Source organism: Centropristis striata, chromosome 17 (assembly GCF_030273125.1).
Source record: "Centropristis striata isolate RG_2023a ecotype Rhode Island chromosome 17, C.striata_1.0, whole genome shotgun sequence".
Taxonomy (NCBI): Eukaryota; Metazoa; Chordata; class Actinopteri; order Perciformes; family Serranidae; genus Centropristis; species Centropristis striata.
In genome coordinates, this window is record NC_081533.1 from 1,344,060 (window position 1) to 1,359,965 (window position 15,906).

Sequence of the window (15,906 nt, forward strand, 5' to 3'; positions counted from 1 at the left end):
ACTGAGCTAGAGTCTGTGTAGAAGTGACACAGAGGGGAGTTGTGGTATTGAGTTCCCGCCCAAACACTGACGTGAAAAGAAGCTGAAGACAGATGGCAGATAACAGGACTATGGTTTGTGTTAGCGTGACAACCAGGGCAGGCTGAGACGCTCCAATCAGATTAAAGCTGTCATTGTCAGCTGATCGTTTCCTGTCCTTATGTCAGCAGAGCTCCAACGAACCATCTTATCAATTACTGACAAACATATGTTTTTATAAAAAAAATTTCAAGCAATTAACTTCATACCCACCCTGTTTAAATATTGTCTTGCTTCATCTAAAATAATGTTTTTATATACAACAAATGTTGTTCTGATCACTACAAAGTGTTCCTCTTCACACTTTCCCCCTCTCCGTGGCTGGAGGTGAAGTTGTTCCACTCTGGCCTCACATGGAAAACATTTTAAGACAAATAACCAAAAAACACTTTTGGTGTCAGCTTTTTCAACACATTATTAACATGGACATTGAAAGTCAAAATATAAAAATATTTATTTTGCACTGTGGAATGATTACACAGCTGACTGAAGTACTGAAGCTAATAATACTGCACAGTTAATGTACATTATAGTGCAGGTATTGTCAGTTTAGCTGTGTGTGTGTGTGTGTGTGTGTGTGTGTGTGTGTGTGTGTGTGTGGTCTAAAATAGAAATGAAATACAGGAGAGACACTTTACTAATCCTACACTGAGCTTTCATGTTGTCACAAGTGTCAACATGCATCCAAATGCTACTTCTTTTTCCACTTTTACTCATCTTTGCAGCACATTCCTCTCTGTCTTCATTCAACTCTCTCCTCTCTGTGTGTCTCTTCCTGTATATATATATTTATATAGACATATATAGACATATATCTAATAACATAAGACTTGGTCTGGATCTCATTGATTATGCTGAATTCTTCCCTGATGAGAGCTTTATTTTATTTTTGGACTTTCGCAAAGCGTTCGACACCATTGAACACAAATTTATGTTCCAGACACTACAGAAATTTGGTTTTGGTAAGTACTTTTGTCCTTCAATTGAAACCATATATCAGAAAGCGAATTGCTCAATTAAATTGCATACAGGTACTTCTCCATGTTTTGATTTAAATCGTGGAATCAGACAGGGCTGGCCTGTGTCACCATATTTATTTTTGCTATGTGCCCAACTGCTCTCTGACTTTATCAAGCAGAGCCCCATCAAAGGGATATCTAGAGCAGACAGGGAAATAGTCATCAGCCAACTGGCAGATGACACCTCCTTATTCCTAAAAAATGCCTCACAAATTTCAATTGCTGTTAACCGAATTTCAGTTTTTTCCAGAGCATCCGGCCTTCACCTGAGTCTTAGTAAGTGTGAACTTCTCCCACTCAAAAACTGTAATAGTACATCCATCTCCAACATACCTGTAAAGGAATCTGTCACCTATTTGGGAATCATCATCAACAAAAACACAAGCAACAGGTGCTCCATGAACTTTAACCACATCATAGAAAAAACACAGAAAAAATTCAACTGGTGGCTCCAGAGAGATCTGTCCCTTCAGGCCAGAATCCTTTTATGTAAAGCAGAGGGCTTATCCCCACTCACCTATACAGCAATATCTCTGGATGTCAACAAACAAACCACTCGGCTATTGACTAAATTATATAGAACTTTGTGTGGAAAAATAAAATTAATTATATCAAAAAATCAACTTTAATGAATTCCTATGAAAACGGAGGTTTTAATTTCCTTGATTTTTTTACCCTGTATAATACATTCAGAATCAACTGGATCAGGCAATTTATTAGAAACCCCACATCAATCTGGAACTTCATTCCCAACTACATATTTTCCAAAGTCATGACATTGACAATGACATTTTCCACCCTCAATAACCTGTTCTAAATATGAGGGGATAGATTTTTTTTTCATATATTTTCATTTTACTTGTGCAATGATAGTATGTTGAAGTCTGGATGTTTTTTAAGATTGTATATTTTCTTAAGTCTATATATTCTGCTATTTACAATATTTTTATTCATACTGAATTTCCCTCCGGGGATCAATAAAGTACTTCTGATTCTGATTATGGAGCGCATATATTTTTCACAGATAACCTGCTTTAATGACTGTGTCAAAGTCCTGATCGTTGACTGTTTCTCTAATGGTTTAACATGGATTATTATTATTATTATTATTATTATTATTATGGTGATGTTAACGCTGCAGGTCACAGCGATCCATGACCACAGATCCCTCTCCCCGGAGAAAAAACATGTGGGAAATCCTTTCAGAATGAGTCAGGTGTGGTGCATATTTGATCTTGTATGCGATGTTTAATTGGGACAACAAGTTAGGTGTGGCTAATAAACTGATGCGTAAAAATGATTTTGGCTGCTCTAACGGTCTTTAGAAGGAGTGTGTGTGGAGGGACACTTCTGCCATGGTGCAGCTCTCTGGTCCGGCTGGTTAACAGCCACAGTGACTCCTTGTTGCTGATCCCAGACCTGAGGCACTAGAAAGCAGATTTTCCTGCCTCCACCTCAGAGATCACCACGTCCACCTCGCTGCAGTGGCAGTAAGTTGATCAGCGGGCATGCCATTTGCATGCCATGCCATTTATATGTCATGTATTGTCATTGCATGTCATGGACATGGTGGTAAATGGTAAATGGACCTGCACTTATACAGCGCTTTTCTAGTGGCTTTGTGACCTCTACACTTTGCACTACAGACTGACTCATTCACCTGTTCACACACACATTCATACTGGTGGCAGAGGCTCCCCTAAACGGGGCCACCTGCCACCACTGGGAATTCATTCTCACACCGATGAACGCAGCATCAGGAGGAATTTGGGGTTCAGTATCTTGCTCAAGGATACTTGGACATGTAGGCTGCCATGGTCGGGGATCGAACCACCAACCCTCCGATCAGAAGACGACCCCCTCTACCAACTGAGCCACAGCCGCCCCATCTGCGTATTCATTTTGCCGGAGGAGGCGGGGCGTGGCTGGTGGCTCCTGCATGTGTGCTCGATTCCACGCTGGTTGGGATGTATCAAGGAAAGGTGCTGAACCTGGCGTAAGAACAATTTGATACATGTGGAGGTGAGTTTGCGTACTTTTCTAATTTTGGGAGTACGCCATCTTTAGTATGAAAGCTACGCACTCTTTGATAAACGAGGCCCCTGGTCTTTGGTTCATAAACATAACTTCACCCCACATAGATGTTACATTTGGAATAACAGGGACATACTATACAAACACAAATCACTTTTTATAGAGAACTGGTTCAATCATGACATAAATTTAGTCAGTCAGCTTTTTAGTCTGAACGGCACATAGTGGTCATAGTAATAATGATGATGCTGTGGAGGAATTCTCAGAAACATTTATATATGTTTTTTTATATGTTATAAATAACTGCAGAAAAATCTTAATGAAATATGTTGATATGGTTTTTGAATTTTGAGACAGAAATGAAAGAATGCTTATAACAGAAGAAGAACATGTACTTGGTCATTAAAGCTGAATCAGATTGAAACTTAAAGTTGATTCTTGATCTCTTGTAACCACATTTGTTTTTTAACATCGTAATATATATTTATGTTCTGATTAAAAACCTATTCCCTGTTTAAAATTGTCTCAAAGTGTTAATATAATAATATACAATATATCAAACTGACAGGAACGTGAATAAAATGGCTGCTGGTTTGTTTTGTTGACCTCAGTGATGAAGACATTGTATTTCCTGTGGGTGCTTCACAATAAAAGCCTCTTGTGTTTGTCCAACTGAGGTGTTTTTTAATGTGAAGCAGCAGCAGGAAACGTGTGTGTTAGCATCAGCTGTAACTTAATGCAGCTCTGTTGGGCTGCAGGAGAGTGAACAGGAAACAGTGAGGCTGACATCAGCTGCTATCAGATTAAAGGTGTCACTATCTGTTGATCATTTCCTGTTTACACTTCAGCAGAGCTCCAACTAACCATCATATTAATGACTGACAAACATATGTTTTGATGATTGTTTTATTTCTTCATCTACTTTCTCTCTGTTTCATACCAACCCTGTTTAAATGTTGTCTGTAATCTAGTTCATGATGACCCTGACGGAGGCAACAAGTGGAAACACGTTGGTCTAAATCAGGGGTCTCAAACTCAAACTACCTGGGGGCCGCTGGAGGCAGTATCAAAATGACAAAAAAAAAGACAGAAAATAAAAAAAAAAAAAGACAGAAAATGACTGAAAAAACACTAAATTACTTTTAAAAAGACACAAAATGACCGAAAAATATACAGAAAATGACAGAAAAATACACAGAATAACAGAAAAAAACTAAATTACTTAAAAAGAAAAAAAATACCAAAAAACCCCACAAAATTACCAAAAAAGACACAAAATTATTAAAAAAGACACACAAATATTGAAAAAGACACAATTATTAAAAAAGACACAAAATTATTAAAAAAGACATACAAATATTCAAAAAGAGACAAAATTACCAAAAAAAGACACAAATTTATTGAAAAAGACACACAAATATTAAAAAAGAGACAATTGTTAAAAAGACTCAAAATTATTAAAAAAGACACATAATTATTAAAAAAAGACACAAAATTATTAAAAGACACAAAAGCATTTTAAAAAACAAAAAAGTTACCAAAAAATACACAAAATTATTGAAAAAGACACAAAATTACCCTAAAACAGTAATTAAAGGGACCTTCCACACACAACACGGTAAAGTGCCATTCATATAAAACTCACATTAAACTTTCATATCAAGGTGGGGGCCACAACATATCGTCACAAGGGCCACAATTGGCCCGCAGGCCGCGAGTTTGAGATCCAGGCTAGAGTCTGTGTAGAAGTGACACAGAGGGGAGTTGTGGTATTGAGTTCCCGCCCAAACACTGACGTGAAAAGAAGCTGAAGATAGATGACAGATAACAGGACTGTGGTTTGTGTTAGCGTGACAACCAGGGCAGGCTGAGACCTTCCATTCAGATTAAAGCTGTCACTGTCAGCTGATCAGGGTGTGTGTGCGTGCGTGTGTGTGTGTGTGTGTGTGTGTGTGTGTTTGTGTGTGTGTGGTCTAAAATATAAATTAAATACAGGAGAGACACTTTACTAATCCTACACTGAGCTTTCATGTTGTCACAAGTGTCAAAATGCTTTTTTCCACTTTCACTCATCTTTGCACCACATTATTATTATTATTATTATTATTATTATTTTGCACATGTATGCATGCAGCAATTAATCATTAATTTAAAAAATAACAGCGCACGCGTGCACAAAATTTAGCTAATCTTTTTTTTTACTGTCACCTAAGCCAAAAGAAAGAGCAGACAAGTTGTGCTGAAGCGACAGAGGTTCTTTCAGCAGGGCTGAAGTGTGTTTCTATGACGATACCTGGGATGCATGCAATGAAAGTACCTCATTTTACCACATCTGTATAGTGACCAACATGTATTAATGAGGAAATCTAAAGTTTAGATCACTGTGGATGTGTCCAGGACACTCAGGACGTGAGTGAGGGAGGATCAGATGGAGGCTCAGGGAGCCAGGAGGAACTGTCAGCTGCACATCTGTCAGCTGCACACCTGTCAGCTGCACATCTGTCAGCAGTTGTGCTCCATGCAGACATTTCTCAAACTTTATTTTGTAGGGGTCTCAAACTCAAATTATCTGGGGGCCGCTGGAGGCAGTATCAACATGACCAAAACAAGACACAAAATTAGAAAAAAAAGACACAAAATGACAGAAAAAACCCTAAATTACTTTAAAAAAGACACAAATTATTTTAAAAAGGACACAAAATGACCAAAAAGGACAAAATTACTAAAAAAAAGACACAAAATGACAGAAAAAACCCTAATTTACTTTAAAAAGACACAAAAATTATTTTTCATAAAAAGACACAAAATGACCAAAAAAAGACAGAAAATGACCAAAAAAGTAATTAAAGGGACCTTCCACACACAACACGGTAAAGTGCCATTCATATAAAACTCACATTAAACTTTCATATCAAGGTGGGGGCCACAAAATATAGTCACGTGTCACGTGTGTGTGTGTGTGAGTAAAGGTCTACAGAACATTTGATCATTTTGTGACTTGGTGGTGTTTTTTTTTGTTTTTTTTCTCGTTGGTCACTTAATAATTTTGCTCGGCTTATACTGTAGATATCAAGAGTTTGGGTAGTATTTAGTGTTACTTAGTTGTTCCAGCAGCACGAGAACATAATTAGCATAGACATAGAACCAAACATGACATTTATGGTGGTTAAGAATAAAAATACAGAATAATACAACAGAAAAACTAACTGAAACAAATGTATAGAAAAATAGCAGTGCAATAAAGTCAAAATTAAATCATAATGAACAGGCGGTGAAGTACTCTGTATACTACACAATATAATGTACAGTATAGGCCTATGACATCTTATGAATATGAGTAATAGCTTCAGAGCAAATGTGTGCACTGACGAATCTAGTTTACTATACAAATAAAAACAATATATACAATAGACCGGGGATTGATAGATTTTGTCATATTGTTTACAAATTAATTCATTTGTGAAGAAAACGATTCAACCGGAAGTGCATTCAAGATTTTATTTTGAAATGTATGTCGTGCACTTCCGGGCCTGACAGTGGAGATCTGCAGCCAGGACCTCTTGTCAGAATCAGGCTGATTTCTGGAGAGAAATCTTTAGTTAGAAACTTCCAGCTTCGTCAATAATTAAATCTTAGTATTTTAATTTGGGTGCAGTAAAATTAAAAAAAAAATTTTAATTGTAAATTATAATACAAGTGTAACTTATTTCAGAAAGTGTTGCTTGGGTGATTTAGTTGCAGTTCTGCAGCCGTCCAGTAGGGGCGCTGTAGTGAGATACAAGACGTCAGAACTGCAGGTCTGAACCTCCTGCAGTTCTTCATCCATCCACTAGGGCAGGGGGCTCAAATTGGCGGCCCTCGGGCCAAGTGTGGCCCTCGTGACGATATTTTGTGGCCCCCACCTTGATATGAAAGTTTAATGTGAGTTTTATATGAATGGCACTTTACCATGTTGTGTGTGGAAGGTCCCTTTAATTACTTTTATTGGTAATTTTGTGTCTTTTTATAAATATAATTTTTGTGTCTTTTTAAAGGAATTTAGGTTTTTTTTCTGTCATTATGTGTCTTTTTTTTAAAGTAATTTTGTCTTTTTTGGTAATTTTGTGTCTTTTTTAAATAATTTTGTGTCTTTTTTTAAATAATTTTGTGTCTTTTTTTTTGGTAATTTTGTGTCTTTTTTTTTGGTAATTTTGTGTCTTTTTTGGTAATTATGTGTCTTTTTAAAATAATTTGTGTCTTTTTTTAAATAATTGTGTGTCTTTTTAAAATAATTTTGTGTCTTTTTTTTGGTAATTTTGTGTTTTTTTAGGAATTTTGTGTATTTTTTTGTAATTTTGTGTCTGTTTTAGTAACTTTGTGTCTGTTTTTAGTAACTGTGTGTCTGTTTTTAGTAACTTTGTGTCTGTTTTTAGGAACTGTGTGTCTGTTTTTAGTAACTGTGTGTCTTCTTTTGGTCATTGTGATAGTGGCTCCAGCGGCCCCCAGGTAATTAGAGTTTGAGGCCCCTGCAGTGACTGACCAGAGGTCCAGATCTGCAGTCTCCGGCTCTGCAGACACAAACTGTTGATGCTTCACAGAGAGAAATAACAGAGTGAATTCTGCCCCCTTGTGGTTTAGTTTGTATTTGCAGAGTTCAGTTGATTGTCTGTTGTTCATTTATGCTAAATTGGTGGTTTTAAATCATTTCTTCCAGGTGAAAGCAGATTTTTTTTTCATTTTTTGTCAGCCTAGTTGGGACACATATTTTTAGATTCATATATTTATTTTTGATCTTTTACAGAGACCTTATTTTTTTCCAAGTCAACCTGAAGGACTCAGTGCGTCTGTCTGACTGAAGCCTCAGTCTCTTATTTTATTGATTTTAACTCCTATTTTCTTCTTTTTCATTCCAGATGGGACGATTGATTTCAATGTACTTCCCATCATGCACTTCACTCCAAACGGGAACATTTTTGGTGCTTTTTTTATATTTCTTCCTTCTTCTTTAATCTGTTTTTCTTCTTTTTCCTTCAAATGGGAGACACACACACACACACACACACACACACACACACACAGACACACAGACACACACACAAACACACAGACACACACACACACACACACACAGACACACACAGGAGAAACAATACAACAGATTCTTCACAAGCACATGAAATCATCTGTTTATTAAAGTGATTCATGTTGTTTGTACATAGTCGATGCTGCTGATACATTTATTACAGTGATCTTCATCATTTCATCTCTCTGTGTATCCAAGCTTCCAGCAAACAAACAAAAGTCATCAAAAATATTCATTAAAATATGAAGCAAAAATAATGTTCTATAGTATATGAAAGCAAAATCCTCAATGCATCATTTAGTAAAATTCTTAAGAATGAAAAAAAAGTAAATTCCTGAAGTACAAAAAATAGGCAAAGTTTTAATGAAATAAGCAAAATCCTTCATAAAAAAAAAACCTGAGAACAAGATGAATTTAAATTCTTATTGAATAAAAACAATATCTTTTTCAAAGAATTTATTAAATTGCCAAAGTACAAAAATAACTCAAATTCTCATGAAATGATAAAATTCCAATTCTCACACACAAAAGTCACAAAAGTAAATGTTTGTAAGTACAAAAAGAGCCAAATTTATAATAGAATAAGCAAAATACTTCATAGAAAACAAATGTTAAAAAATATAGAAAATTCATGAAGTATGTAGCATCAACTGTCTCCTCCCTTCCCTCAACCAACACTACTTCCATGCTTGTCCATAGTCTTGTCACCTCCCACATTGATTACTGCAACACTCTCCTCTTTGGTCTCCCTCACAAGCTCCTCCATCAACTTCAAATGATCCAAAACTCTGCTGCTCATCATCTCAAAAACCCTAACTCCACTGGCTTCCACTCAAATCTCTTCATCATCAACTACAAAGTAGAAAATGTTGTGAAATTTGAAATAGAATTTGTAAATTCATGAAGCCAAAATAACTACAATTCTAATTAAATGATAAAATTCCACGTCTTATTCACATAAGTAATTAAATTCCTGAAGTACAAAAAATGATCAAAGTTAAAATTTAAAAAATTAAAACCCTTTATCCTAAAAAAACAAACCCATTATATTAAAAATGATACAAAAAAAAGTATAACACAAAAAAACACAATTAATTAAATGCAATTAATAAAGTAAAATAGTACACAAAATTCTAATGAAAAAAGCAAAATCTTAAGTATAAAAATATGCAGAACCCTTTATATATATAAAAAACAAGATCCTAAGTACAACACTAATTGTTATTCTTGTAAAATTAAAAAAACAAATCTTATTGAAATATTAATTAAATTCCAAAAGTAGAAAAATAAAATAATAATAAAATCCCATTCCATTAATCACATTAGTAACTACATTCCTGAAATACAAAAAAATAGTCAGTTATAATAAAAAAGCAAATTCCTAAATTAATCCCTATTAAGTACAAAACTAAATGAAATTCTTATGAATAAAAAAATGTTCTCAAATTAATTTGTAAATTCCCAAACTACAAAAAAAAGTAATGAAATTGAAATAATGTGAAATTATAAAATTCCTCAATTACAACATCAACTAAATTCCTAAAATAGAAAATAGGAAAAGTTCTTATAAAATAAGCAAAATCCTTTTGATAACAAAAACTGAGTAAAACTAAGTACAACATTTTGTGAAATTCTTTTGAAAAAAAAAAAATCCTGAAATACAAAAGTAACTCATTCTCAAGAAATAATTAAATTACTTCAGTAGAAAAACTCAACTGATGAAATCAGTAAAATCCTTTGTGATAAAAAGAAGGTAATCCTGATGGACAGCCTGATGACCTATGTCTAAGCCCCGCCCCCAAACGAGATGAGCCAATCACAGTGCGCATAGCTAACCCAATACACTGGGACATTCTCTGCTTCCACGTCCATTGAAATGCATTGGAGCTAGTCCGTTTTCATTGTTTTTACATGTTTTTTCTTGACATTTTAATTTAAATGATCAAACGGTGTTCATGGGGTACATGCAACTCTGACACTAGGTATCCTGAGAGGCCACGGGGGGATTTACTACCATTTACCACATCTCAACCCAGATAAGTGTCTGCTCTGGAGAAAGTTATGGGAGACCACAACACCAACTAAATGTGATAAAATGAACAAGGATGTCTACATCTGTTCTAAGGCAAGTCAACAACGTGTTTGAGGCAACATGTTGTCACTCTGATAGAGATGTTTAGATGTTAGAGAGGTTAAAGTCATCTTTAACTTTCTAATGTTAGGCTAAAGTTAGCTTACATTAGCCTAACCCTTTCTAATGCAAGCTAAAGTCAGCTAACGTTAGCCTAACCCTTTCTAATGTTAGGCTAAAGTTAGCTAACGTTAGCCTAACCATTTCTAACATTAGTCTAAAGTTAGCCTAACCCTTTCTGACATTAGGCTAGCGTTAGCTTCTAGCTGCGTTGTACATCATGTCACTTTGTTTGCTGGGAGCTCATTGGACGTTCAGAGTTCATTGGCCTGTTATGTGCTAGTTTTTGTACTTTGCCTATCGTACATGATTGTTAGCTGTTGTCCAAAGAGCTCTAGTTATACTAACGTTAACTTTTGGAGCTTACCTTCATTAACTTATCTGTAAATAACCCTGTAAATAAGATAGCAAATGTTAGCAATGTTGTGTTGAATGATTCATGTAAATACTGTAGCACCAAACTAAGAGAGAGGTACTCTTGGTAAAGATGGTTAAAAGGCTTGTTGACCTGGAAACGTATGCAACTTAGACCTGTACATATTTAATTTCATCATGAACCATTAATGGCAACGAGATGCGGTTCATCACGTTTACACTGTGACCTGTACATTTTTGCTTGAAGCTGAAGCTTTTCATCAACCTTCTCAACAATAAAATTATTAATTTAACCCTCCAATGCATAGTTAAGGCCCTTTTGGTGACTTCGAGATTATTGAAAATCTCTCTGTTTCCAAAAATGATCAATTGCCTCCTGTGAAATGTCTCCTACTGTGACAGCTGCCATAGCACCTGTCACCCAATGTTGACTGTTTGTCCGAGTGAGTGGAGGGGGCGGGGCTTAGCCATAGGTCAATTCTGATCAAAAAATACCTCTGTTGTATTTGGCTCTTTTTTTGTATTATTATGGTTCTTGTTGAGCTAAATGTACTCCTGCTGCCGAGCTCTTACTCACAGCAATAAATGAGACATAAAGTTAAATCAAGTCAAATAAAGTTCATACCTCACTGACTAGATGAAGTTGGTCTGAAAACAGCCTCTGATGTTTAAAGTTCCACTTTGTCTGTTAGCTTCATGATGTCGTACTAATTATTTTGAGGACAAACACCAACAGATGGTCGACGTGGCTGAAAAAAACTGTGAATTTAGGAACTTTTTGGCACTTTTTCTTGTGATCCTTTCTTGTGTTCTTTTAATAAATGGTATATTGCCCCCGTTCTTTTGTTCTAGACTTGGTTTTTACAAAAGACTCAAAAGAAGTGAATACAGAGTGCGGGAGGCTTTAAGAGCCCCGGCTCTAGCAGTGTTTAGATATTTAACATGATCCTGCTGGTTGTTCCTTGTCGGCCTGGGTCGTTGTGCGTTTGCTTTGAATCGTGCCGGCTGCTTGGACTCTGTAGACCTGCTCTCACCTCTTACTTTAGTGAGTTGTTTTTAGGTCTTCTGTAGGAACCGATAGGCTCAGGGACATGTTGTGGTCTTTTCAACATAATGTAATGTAACAAATCCTGATTATTGAAGGGAACTTGTGAATATAAATCCATGTGGGTGTGAGACGAGCTGCTTGGAGGTGCTACTCTGCTCCCTGAGCTCCTTATTCTTCAGTCGGCCTTCCTTCAGCTGCAGGAACACCCAGGTTATAATAATCCAGCTCCACGTCCTCCCGTCTGCGGGGCTTCTGCACCCTGTAGACCCTGTAGACCCTGTGGGTCTGGAGAGACATGACGCACACAGATGTCACTTCCTGCTCTCTTCAGTTCAATAAAACAGACAGAGTGCTTCATTTCAGTTGGCGGTCTAAACAACAGACGAGTGTCAGTACCTTAAAATAGAAGTAAAAGACAATGTTCGCCACCAGCAGAATCAGCGTCAGGATGACCGCTCTGATGATAAAAGGTCTCGGATCTGGTGGATCTGGTGGATCTGATGGATCTGGTGGATCTGGTGGATCTGATCAAACACACAGACACACACAGTGAGGGAGGTTGGAAAGAGAGCGTTTGGTTATCAGGATAACTCTGGTTCCCTGAGCTCTGAGTGACGTATCTTCTGGCTTCTGTCCGCTGGAGGAACACCTCTTGAAATGGCGAGTTAGGAGCTCAGGGCTGCTGGGACAGATCTCACTCAGTTCTCAGAGAACCAGAGTTATCCTGGTAACCAAACATGCTCTGTTCTATAGTTCAGTGTTTGCTGTTGTCATTATACACTTTGTATACGTTTGGTTACTATAAGATCTGTGTAACACAATGACAGGAGTCACAGTTGCCCTCATTTATCAAACGGGCGTACGCCAGAAAGTGAGCGTAAAGTGGGCGTACGATCATTTCTATGCAAGGCTCGGCATTTAGCAATTTGGACGTGAGCGGAGGGTTTGATCGGATCTCAGTCTGCTCTCAGCTCGTGTAAACAAATTAGAGTCAGCGTGAAGTCGACACGTCTGAGTCGGAGAATTGATCTTAGACTATTGTATCGATGCCTGGAGCTGATAAAACTCTGCCATGTTTTTTTTAATGGTGACAAATCAAAACATTTTTTAGCTATATAATCTATTACTAAAACCTCATTAAAAATTAATACACCCTGCAACCGTGAAATTCTTTAACCAGAATACTAGCAGAGGCTATTAAATGCTGTTGTCTTCTGCTGTTTACTGTTATCTGGCTCGGATACTGGAGCGTCAGCGTCTCCTCCACCAGCGGTTCTGACCCCATAGAAACATTTCAATCAGCCACACAGTCCTCTGACTGGGACAGAATTATTACTAAATGTAAAGAAGTGAAGAATATCTCTCCATCATAATAATAACAATATTTGGATATTATATAGGCTATTAGGCTTTATATATCACCATGTATAAATGAAATATTCCAACCTCACCAGGAGTTGAATGCTCCACTGCTACTCTGCTGACAGCACCACTGATTTCCTTCATTTTCTCTTTTTATGCTGCCAAACTAAACCAGTTTGTTGTTGCAGATGTTGGACGTCATCGTTTCACTTTCTGACTGAGAAATTCCTCTTCTTTTGGATTAAAACTGACTTTAAAACATTGTTTACCTCCTTCAACTAAAAAGCTGTGAAAACTTTTAAGTCTGTGCTCCAAATGTAAAATATTCACTGAACTTGTTTGAGTTTATAACTATAAGTACTTTTTTTCCATAAATCTCTGTCGCTGCGTATTTCTGTAAAATGTCTATTTCCTCCTGTTGTTTTTTGTGACGGTGCACTTTGATAATAAAGCTGATTTTAAAAAAGAAAATTATTTTTGGTCATACTGGATCCTTCGGTGCTGTAAACTCTCGGGGCGAGCCGTCTGGGATCCGGTATATATTATAATATATATACTGTATATATTATATATAATAGTACGTGGTATTTAAATGATGCTTGTTTCAAGCCGCCACATTTATCAACAGCTGACCATTCTCACGCTGTGATTGGCGAGATACGAACGTTTGATAAATCCCACGTGAACCCTGTCGTAAGACAAAATCTACACTCAGATCTGCTCTCGTTTCTACGATCGTTTGATAATTGAGGGCCAGTGTCACATGCAGAAACAACAACATGCATGAACTCTGTTGGCAGCTGGTCATTTTCAGTCTGTTTGATGAATCTTCTTTAACAAACCTGTAAACATTCAGCTTACCTACAACAGAGACAGAGAGCTGACGGCTCTCAGAGGAAAACTTATGAGAGAAAACATCGAAGTGATAAACACAGCTGTAGCTTCCTTGGTGGGCGGGCTCTGCAGCAGGAAACAGGAAGTCAGCAGAGTGATTGACAGCTGGCTGGGTGTAGTTGATTGCTGAGGTGGAGGAGGTGAAGGAGAGCTGGAAGGAGCCTCCTGGGTACTGAGGCTGGATGGAGCAGCTGATGGTGAAAGTGGAGCCTCTGAAAACCCGAAACCCCTCCTGATGCTGCTGCTGCTGGGCCTCAGAGACCCCGTCCATGGAGGAGGACCAGGAGATGTTGGGCTGAAGCAGCAGGTCTGTAAATACAGAGAGGTGATTGGCTAAAACAGGTCTGTAAATACAGAGAGGTGATTGGCTGAAACAGGTCTGTAAATACAGAGAGGTGATTGGCTGAAACTGGTCTGTAAATACAGAGAGGTGATTGGCTGAAGCAGACAGGTTCCTCCAGGTGTGTCCTGTCAGGTGAAGCTCAGCACTCTATGTCTCCATAAACAAGAACACTTCTCTACACTTTAGAATGTTTCCAGTCCAGTCCATTATAAACCACTGACTGTCACTGTGACAGAGGAAGGAACTCACTGACTCACAGAGGAAGGATGATGTCACTGACAGGCTTACCTGTACAGACGAGATCCAGGATTAACGGAGAGAAAAATGAAGATGCACAGTCCCTCAGAGCAGATCCAGACTGGACACAGTAAGGGCTGATCCTCCACACAGATCTGTTTGAGGACTGTCTTCTCCGTTTTGGAGAAACAGCAGAACCACAGTCTAAGTCTCTGCAGGCAGCTGCTGCTGTCTTCAGGGTCCAGCCAGAGTTATAGTCAACCACTGGTCTCCATTCTCCTTCATGTTTCAGCTCCAGTTTTCCTGCACAGCGACTGTCTCCTCCCACCAACCTGACAGGCTCTGAACACAAACAAGAGAGTCATCAGTAAAAGAATAAAGTGAGTTTGATGAGAACAGAAATTAACCAAATGAAAGCTGCAGCTCCTCTTCTACCTGAGCAGGTGAGTCCAACAGCTCTGCCAGGTGAGCAGGTGTTTCTATCTGAGCCTGAGCTTCTACAGTCCAGGAGAGCAAACTCATCTCCTCCACACTGGAACTCTTTGGTCCACATTGGAGCCTCCCCTTCTCCATAGAGCGCCCCCTGGAGGACTGAAGGAGCCCCACAGCCAAGCTCCCTGCAGACCACCTCTGCATCCTGCTGGTCAAAGTCAGCTTCACACACTGAGGACCAGCCCTGGTTAGACTGGTCAGACTTCAGCTCCAGTCTGCCTGAGCACAGACTGGTCCCATTCACCAGCCTGACAGAGTCTGGAGAGGAGAGAGAAGAGAAACAGAGAGGTAAAAGACACCAGAAACAGAATGAAAAGATTCTCTCTAACTATAATCCAGTGAATCAAACTGGACTGCAGCACATTTCCAACATTAGTTCATCACTGACTACAGAACGTATCTTTATAACACCAGAGACTGCTGCAATGTTCCCACTACATTTACATTTATTACACTCCATTTCTGTTATCCATTTTAAAACAGCTTCAATTTGTTTGCAAGCAACAACACAACATGATCACCTGTTCTCTTCCTCCTGCTCAGCAGAGATCTACAGCACAGGATAAAAATCTGTTTCCAGAATAACAGAAGTCAGCAGGCGGTCCAGGTGGAATCCTGCTCGGAGCCCTTTCCTGCCAGTCTTCTCCTCTGTCTCCCTCTTTCACTCTGTATCTCTGCCAAAAAGGTGACCTCGTAAAAAAGGGATGGGGTTGGACTTCCTCCTTTTAAGGAGTTGCCATGGTGATGAACACCATGCAGGTGTGTAGATAC

General features: G+C 38.1%; 1 pseudogene; it reads right to left on the reverse strand.

The window, feature by feature from the left end:
• The window catches only part of LOC131988994 (scavenger receptor cysteine-rich type 1 protein M130-like), a 912,635-nt pseudogene extending 897,250 nt beyond the window's left edge, over positions 1–15,385 (reverse strand).
• Between the last annotated feature and the right edge of the window lie 521 nt (positions 15,386–15,906).